Raw genomic sequence first — 6,790 nt, 5'->3', positions numbered from 1 at the left:
CCATTCAAAAACCATGAATATATGAAGAGGTGGGAGAGACAAGTGGGATAGAGATTACCTTGTGAGGAATCGTCCTTAGGAGGAGACTTGGGAGGAGACTTGAGAGGAGACTTTGTGAGGAGAGGACAAAGGGTGACGTGTAGCCATCATGAGGAAGAGGTACAATAGAGAGAGCAGAGGGGAAGTGAAAATAGTTGCGGCATGGACGGGCAGGCGGGATTATTCATTTTTTTTAACTGAGCACGTTTATAAGCGTTCCTTTATCAATATAGACACGCTTATAGATGCGCCTATAGATGCACTTATATCCACATATATAGCCACACATATAGCCGCATAAATAGCTGTAAACCCCGCCACCAGATCGCAAATCCACCCATGGCCCCTCTCTCACTTCCATCTCTCTCTAGTTTGTGCATCTATGTTCTGATTCTCTTGAGTGTCTTCTTATTTCTTTTAATATTTTTTTTGTTTTGGAGCTAATATTCTTATTCTATCACTTTCCTAATGTTTCTAGCCTTATTGTCTCACTCTTCTCTAAGTGCACTCTCTTTCCTTCTTGAAATCTATATTAAAAGAGACACATACATGGCTTGGAAGGGACCTTTTCCCCCACTTAGAAGATTTCAGATGTCCTCATCTCACGAGATGGGGGTAGTATCTAAGTAAATCCTCCTCTCTTCCAAAATGGTGTCCCCACTAGGTAGAAATCTTCTTTTATCTAAACATTGTTCCTAAAGAGTCCCTTATTTCATGTGTTTGGCTCATTTTGTTGTGCCTCCAAAATGTCTTTATTATTCTAAAGTTAATTAGCCTTATTATCCTATGTTCATTCATCCATATACCTCTCATATGATATGAACCTTCGAATTCCTTATTCTATACCCCCATGTAATAGAGTACTTAACAAATTAGCATGGAAAAAACGTAAGCGAATCAATCCTTTACGTAGTCTAACCTATGATAGAAATTGCATAATCTTAGTATCATCTTGTAAAATATTTCTATTCATCATGTACATTAATTCACATGAATCTTGCACCAATCCTCTTCTATTTACTCATAGAAATACTTTTTGAATTTGATTATCTTTAACCGTGCTATCCCTATTTCTTAACCTAATTTTTCTCTAGATCATGATTCCTTGTAGCCAGAGGTGGGCTTGATGTTCCTCTTGAATTATGGGACCTCTGCTTGATTAACATGGAAGGACTCATGTCCTTTCCATATAAAAAAACTTTATCATATTCTCTGGTTATAATTATGGCTTCTGAAATAGAGGATGGTTTTGCATTCTTGACGAGATTATTCAATGGTAGATTAAGCTTCCAAATGAATCAACGGAGAAGAGTTACCTCATCCATCTCTGGAGCTAATCACAGAAGTTTAGCAAGATTTTGGTGGTATTTTTCTAGGGTCTTCCCTTCTTGGGGTTAGCTCAAAAAATTCATTCATTTTACCCTCTTGAAATCCTGGAGAACAAAACGAGCAATATAAAAATACTTTGGCAACCAAGTTCTTTTTTGCATGATTTCAAATGGCACATTTTCTTCATGAACCCATAAAAAACATGTTCACACACAAAAGGCATTGTAATTTTTATTTTTACCCATAGCTTATGAGGGTAGCTGTACCCAAACCTCCATGCTCAAAATGAGAATTTTTTGTATATTTATACATTGGTATGAGGGTTTCCCTTCCCTCAAAAATGGTTGTCGCTCCTGATGTGTGCATGAGTGATGCACGTGCAAGGTGCATGGGTTGGTTCCCACCCAAACTTCTATGTTCAAATCGAACTCAATGGTTCCGCTAGAGCGAGTCAGCTCAAAATGGATTTAATGTCTAAGATGGTAGACACACGCACACACATTCGTTGGATAACACTCCAATTTTACATTGAGGGCGAGTGTTGAGAGACAAGTTGCATTTGGCAATGCTACATTGGTGTTATGGATGATGGGTGAGTTGTAGAACACCTCGATTAAGAGGGGGTGTTGAGAAATGTAATCCCGGTGTTGTGTGTACGTGTTGTGTGTACGTGGGAAAGCACCCTAGAGGTGCAAGATATTGTAGTAAGATAAGAATGACACATGTGATATTGTATGGTATGTGAGTGTTGACCAAAAGAGTGGAAAAGGGAGTGCCACATAGATGATGATGTCTAAAGTGGGATAAGGCTAGAAAGCCTATATCATTGTATGGTTCATTTTGAATTCTATAAAGATCTTATGTTGAGTGTGCAATCTCTCTCTCTCGTGAAGTTTTTCGTGTGGTATAACCCACCTTTGTCTTATGCTTAATCATACATATATATACATATATATATGTATATGTATATACATACATATATATATACTTACATATATACATATACATACATACATATGTATGTATGTATGTATATATGTATATACATATACATATTTACACATACACATACACATATATACATACATATATACCACTACAAGAGAATGAGAACATAGATGCGCAAACTAGAGAGAGATGGGAGTGAGAGAGGGACCATGGGAGAATTTGTGATTTGGCCGGGTTTACGTGGCTATTTATGCGGCTATATGTGCATCTATACTCGTGTCTAGAGGCGTGTCTATAGGTGCGTCTATGGTGCATCTATAGTAGGCACATCTATAAACGTGTCTATACTGATACAGACATGCTTATAGATGCGTATATAGACATGCCTATAGATGCGCTCTCTTAAAAAAAAAATCAAATAATCTCGCCCGTGTCGACGTCGTAACTATTTTCGCTTCCCTCCCCTCTCTGCTCCCTGCGCTGTACCTCTTCCTCATGATGGTTGCACCTCACCCTTTGTCCTCCCAACAAGGACAATTCCTCACAAGCTAATCTCTATCCCACTTGTCTCTCCCACCTCTTCATATATTCATGGTTTTTGAATGGTATGTTTAGAATTACGTTTTTTGATTGGTATTCTCTTCACGTTCTCTTTCTCTCTCTCTCATACATAAGCTTCTTATGTTTAAAATTTTTAAATGGTATTCTCTCTCTCTCTCTCTCTCTCTCTCTCTCTCTCTCTCTTATACATAAGCCTCTTATGTATAAGAGGTTTATGCATAAGAGGTTCATGCATAAGAGGCCTCTTATACATAAGAGGCCTCTTATGCATAAGAGGCCTCTTATACATAAGAGGCTTATACTTAAACCTCCTTTTTATGCATAAGGCTTGAACCTCCTTGTGTATCCATGCTATTCACACTTTTAGGGTTTTGTATTACTAATTCTTTTCTTAACTTTTTGTTTTGTTTTGTAGGTATTATAATCCTCTCTTTTTCAACTTCACCAAAAAGAGGTAAATGCTTTTCTCTCTTTCCTCTCTTTTCAATTTTGTATGTATGCATTAGGTTCTTAGGGATTTTGTATGTATGCATTAGGTTCTTAGGGCTTTTGTATGTATGCATTACTAATCCTTTCCTCACCCTTTTGTTGGTTTTGTAGGTCTTCTAATCTTCTCGTTCACCATCACCAAAAAGAGGTAAGTTCTTTCCTATCTTTCCTCTCTTTCTTATCTTTTTATCCTCTCTTTCCTCTATTTTATCTACCAAAAAGAGGGGTTTTATTTTGTAGGTCCTCTATGCATAGAGCTTAATCTATGAATAGAGCTCTAATCATAGAGCTTAATCTATACATTAAGCTCTATTCATAGAGCTCAATGCATAGATTAAGCTCTATGCATGCATTCATAATGCATAGAGATCTATGCATAGATTAAGCTCTATGCATAGAGCTCTATGCATGCATAGAGCTTAATCTTTTTTATTTTGTATGTATGCATCAGGTTCTTAGGGCTTTTGTATGTATGCATTACTAATCCTTTCCTTACCCTTTTGTTGGTTTTGTAGGTCTTCTAATCTTCTCTTTTAACATCACCAAAAAGAGGTAAGTGCTTTCCTCTCTTTCCTCTATTTTATCTACCAAAAAGAGGGGTTTTATTTTATAGGTCCTCTATGCATAGAGCTTAATCTATGAATAGAGCTCTAATTATAGAGCTTAATCTATGCATTAAGCTCTATTCGTAGAGCTTAATGCATAGATTAAGCTACCAAAAAGAGGGGTTTTATTTTATAGGTCCTCTATGCATAGAGCTTAATCTATGAATAGAGCTCTAATTATAGAGCTTAATCTATGCATTAAGCTCTATTCGTAGAGCTTAATGCATAGATTAAGCTCTATGCATGCATTCATAATGCATAGAGATCAATGCATAGATTAAGCTCTATGCATAGACCTCTATGCATGCATTAAGCTCTATGCATAGATCTTTATGCATGCATAGAGCTTAATTTATGCATGCATTAAGCTCTATTCATGCATGCTTAATGCATAGTACCGGGGTACGGCTTAGTTTAGGCTAGCGTGGCTTGCATAGTACTTTATGCATAAGCCTCATGCATAGCTTTATGCATAAGGCCTCATTCATAGATTTATGCATAGGATAGCTTTATGCATAGGCTTTATGCATAAGGCCTCATGCATGCTTTATGCATAAGCTTTAGCATAGCTTGCGCATAAGGCTTGCATAAGCTTTTGTATGTATGCATTACTAATCCTTTCCTCACTCTTTTGTTGGTTTTGTAGGTCCTCATATCCTCTTTTTCACCATCACGAAAAAGAGGTAAGTGCTTTTCTATCTTTTCTCTATTATTATTGCACCCTTGGGTGCTGAGGATTTGTTTTGTAGGTTTGCACATAAGCTTTATGCATAATCTTTATGCATGCTTTATGCATAAGGCCTCATGCTGCATAGGCTTTATGCATAAAGCCTCATGCATGCTTTATGCATAAGGCCTCATGCATAGGCCCTCATGCTTAATCTATGAATAGAGCTCTAATCATAGAGCTTAATCTATGCATTAAGCTCTATTTGTAGAGCTTAATGCATAGATTAAGCTCTATGCATGCATTTATAATACATAGAGATCTATGCATAGATTAAGCTCTATGAAATAGACCTCTATGCATGCATTAAGCTCTATGCATAGAGCTTTATGCATGCATAGAGCTTAATCTATGCATGCATTCAGCTCTATGCATGCATGCTTAATGCATAGTGCCGAGGTATGGTTTAGTTTAGGCTGGCGAGGCTTGCATAGTGCTTTATATGTATAAGCCTCATGCATAGATTTATGCATAAGGCCTCATGCATAGCTTTATGCATAGAATAGGGTTTACGCATAAGGCCTTATGTATAATGCTTTATGCATAAGCTTTATGCATAAGGCCTCATGAATAAAGCATTATGCTTAAAGCTTTATGCATAAGGCCTCATGCATGCTTTATGCATAAGCTTTAGCATAGCTTGCATAAGGCTTACATAGTGGCATAGTTGGCATAAGGCTTGCATAAGCTTTATCATAACTTGCATAAGCTTTTGTATGTATGCATTACTAATCCTTTCCTCACCCTTTTATTAGTTTTGTAGGTCCTCTAATCCTCTCTTTCAACATCATGAAAAAAGAGGTAAGTGCTTTTCTATCTTTCCTCTCTTTCCTCTATTATTATTGCACCCTTGGGTGCTGGGGATTTGTTTTGTAGGTTTGTTTTTGTACCTTAAACCAGAGAGCTACCTGTGCAAAAAATGCAGCTGCATGTGCAAAAAATGCCGCTGTACATCTACACAGGCAACTCTCTCGAAATGTTTTTTAATTTCAGAGTGCGTCTATAGAGGCGTCTATATGCAAATCGTGTCTATAATGATATAGATGCACTTATATACGTGCATATAGACGCACCTATAGACGCACCTATAGATGCTTATCGATAAACATAATTTTAGACATCCTTATAAACGCGCCCGTAACATTTTAAACCACATTGTCAAAACGCATCTATAAATGCACCTACGGTCGCTTTTTCTTTTAGTGTACATACATACATATATGAATACATACATACATATATATATATGTATGTATGTATATGTATATGTGTATGTATATGTACATACATACATACATATATATGTATACATACACACATACATACATACATATATATATGTATGTATGTATGTATGTATATACATGTATATGTGTATGTATATACATATATATGTATATACACATAAATATGCATGTGTGTGTGTGTGTGTATATATATGTATATATACATATACATTCTATATGTATATAGATATATTTATATATATTTATGTGTGTGTGTGTGTGTGTGTGTGTATATATATATATGTACACACACACACACACACATACATATATTAATTACATGCTCAACAATAGAAAGAGAGGTAGTAGCGTTCATAGCGTGGAATTTATAAAAAGTGTTGGGGTGTAAGTGTCATTACAAGCAGCGCTATTTTTTTGATGTTATAAGAGACGCTGTTAACAGAAAACAATTTTAGGACATAATGGGGAATTATCCCTTGCAATCTATCCCATTATGTGTATGGAACCTATTATGTGTATAACATACATATCTATTGGATAACTAAAAAAAACATATCTATTATGTGTATACTCTATGCCTGCATAGAGCTTTAGGTATAAACTTATGCATTGAGATTTAATGCATAAGCTTAAAACTTGCATTAAGCTCTATGCATAAAGCTTAAGCGCATTGAGCTTTATGCACAAGCTTAAAGCATGCATTAAGCTCTTTGCATAGCTTTCAACATAAAGCTTTATGCATGAATTAGTTCTATGCTTTATGAAAAAGCTTAGGCATGCATAAAGCTTTATGTATAAGCTTTAAGATTTAAGCTTTATTCATGCATTAGCTCTATGTTTTATGT

The sequence above is a fragment of the Cibotium barometz genome, chromosome 51 (genome assembly GCF_041138505.1).
Source record: "Cibotium barometz isolate CiBa-2024 chromosome 51, ASM4113850v1, whole genome shotgun sequence".
In the NCBI taxonomy this organism is placed as follows: domain Eukaryota; kingdom Viridiplantae; phylum Streptophyta; class Polypodiopsida; order Cyatheales; family Cibotiaceae; genus Cibotium; species Cibotium barometz.
The sequence above is the reverse complement of the archived record's forward strand: the minus strand, read 5'-3'. Positions refer to the sequence as shown.